The sequence below is a fragment of the Papaver somniferum genome, chromosome 11 (assembly GCF_003573695.1).
Source record: "Papaver somniferum cultivar HN1 chromosome 11, ASM357369v1, whole genome shotgun sequence".
NCBI classification, from domain to species: Eukaryota; Viridiplantae; Streptophyta; class Magnoliopsida; order Ranunculales; family Papaveraceae; genus Papaver; species Papaver somniferum.
In genome coordinates this window covers 116196021-116198617 of record NC_039368.1, presented here as the reverse complement: position 1 = coordinate 116198617, position 2597 = coordinate 116196021, and the positions used below count along the sequence as shown (strand labels likewise).

The 2597-nt window shown below is 37.7% G+C and overlaps 1 pseudogene; it reads right to left on the bottom strand.

Annotated features, from left to right (window-relative positions):
• Nucleotides 1-1040: 1040 nt before the first annotated feature.
• Nucleotides 1041-2370, bottom strand: LOC113324978 (annotated as a pseudogene).
• Between the last annotated feature and the right edge of the window lie 227 nt (nt 2371-2597).

The following is a 2597-nucleotide window of genomic DNA, read 5'->3' as shown; positions in this document are numbered from 1 at the left end:
GAAACCATTTTGGTTTCATCATAAATACGATGAAACCGATTTTGTTTCATCTTGGTTTCGTGAGAAATCACCGGCAAGAAATTTTTTAAGAGGTATTATACATCTTCATGGATAGAAATACATTGTTGAAATACGATGAAACCGATTTTGGTTTCATCATAAATAAGATGAAACCATAATTGGTTTCTGCGCTTCAACAGCAATACCACCAGTTATGTCTCAAGACCCATTACTCAGCTTCACAGGTATATCTTTCCATCTAGGTTTACAGGCAATTCCTCATTGTATTGCAGCACTTCATTGCACCTGCAACTACAAATTCACTTCAAATCCCATACCCACTGCATTACTGCCTTCCATTTCAGTTCAAGCTCATACCTGAACACCACAAATGCTCCATCTCAGGCTCAGTTTGATCTTCAACTGGACCTGCAATATCCATATTAATTCAACCAGAGCAACACCAGTTCCTCCATGGATTCTGATTATCACCAGCTGCAGTTCATAATCACCACCAACATAGGCATCTCAGTTCTTCTCTACACTCTCAACCTGCAACTGTACTTAAAAACCATTCTCAAGCATCAGCTCAAACCATTCTTCATAGAGAACCAACTCAAAGCCAACACCAGTACCACCTTCTCTATAATATTAACTTCAGCTGCAACCGGAGCTTACTAGCAGCATCAAATGAAACTCGTCACAAGACCCTGTCACTGCAATAACCATATCAAACCCATCACTGCAATAACCATATCAACAATACCAGCAACTACACTTGCACACTGCCAATCTGAAAGCAGCGGCAAACATCTCCTAGCTGACTCTACTCAGCTCCACAATCCAATTCACCACCTGCAATTGCTTCCCATTTCAACTGTAAGAAAAATTATAAGAGATATTATACATGTTCATTGATAGATGGAACCAATTTGGTTTCATCATAAATATGATGAAACCATAATTGGTTCATCATAAATAAGATGAAACCATAATTGGTTTCGTCATAATTCAACTGCACATGTACATGAACCTGCATGTTATTGATTCATTGACCTCCACATGTACATGAACCTGCATTTCATACTTTTATGACATAAATAAGCAATTTCTTATTACTTAGCACATGGTTAATGAACAAGCTGTAGACAAGTTCGAAGTCTCTGATATGAGTTTTGTGACTATCAACACAAATCAAACATCCATTGTTGATTACATCGCATTTTACTAGCTACGAACGTAGGTCAACATATACAGAGTTGATAACCAAACAAGAACAAAGATATCAGGACACCTAGGAGAGTATAATCGGCGAAAGTCATGCATATTGTGACAAATGAAATTCTTAAGCATGAGATTTATTTAATTTCAAGGTTGGATAGGCTACAAACACTAAACAATTAAGATGCAAGCAACTTCCTGACACTGGCAGCATGTAGATTAAAGAAAAAATTGAACAAGGAGAATTGAGTTACCCGTGGCATATTCAACTAGTTGAATAAGCTCAGTGTCCCTAACTTGGACGATAACATATGAAGTAGTGGACACAGCTGTGATGTTACCAAAATCATTGACTGCAGCTTCTTTACAGATGCTTTTTGTCTTGTCCAATTTAGCTTCTCCAATTCCCCTATATTCCAAAGATTGCAATGTTGATAACTTCTTCTCATGCTCAATATTTTCCCTTTCAAGAGCCTAAAAATCAAGCAACATATAACACATATAAGCAATCATTAAGACTAAGACTAATGCTCCACGTTACATTGAAACTCAACAAGACACCTAATGGCTTCACAAGCAAATTAAAATCTGAATTATCAAAGGTCAAATTTCCAATTTATAATGAATTCAATGTTCAATATCCTAGTCTAGTGGTTCTCAATTTTGTGTCACAAACAAGCAGTACAATTCTGCATACCTTAACTTCCTGGTGTAGCTTCTTCTCCCATGCCAAGAGTTGCTCCAATGTGGAAAAGTGACTCTTCGGACCTTGTTCCACAAGCGCGCCGGTATCCAATCGATACTAAATATCCAAAGGAGGTTTTGATATCTAGCTTGAACTCAAATTTGTCAAAAGACAGTTTCTGGTCAGTCAAAATGTGAAACCCCAATCAATCCTAAACCCAAATAAACTTAATTTTCATTCAAAAACAAAACTACAAACTTTTCATTTAGATGGGCACGACTAATTTCAAGCAGATTAGAGACAGGCTCACCAGCAACAACAGCTTTCTCAAGATAGTATTTGATACAAGCAACAATTTGAGCAAGATCTTTATGTCTTACCACCAATTTCATATTTGCTATCTCACCACCACCTCCGCCGCCACTGCCGCCATGATTATGAACAGACTTATTACCCAGTTCCATATGCATCCTAATCCATCACCTGCAGTTCAGTTTAGCTTACAGTCACCACTGCCATCAACAAATCCATCTAAGTCATAACCTAGGAACAAAACAAACAATCAAATCTATTAAAACCCAACACCACAAAACCCATTTCAGTTCAACATCTCTTCTTGTCGATCGACAACTCAATCCACCGCAGAATCATCTCAACCAATCACTACCACCATCAAACAACAACCAACAGA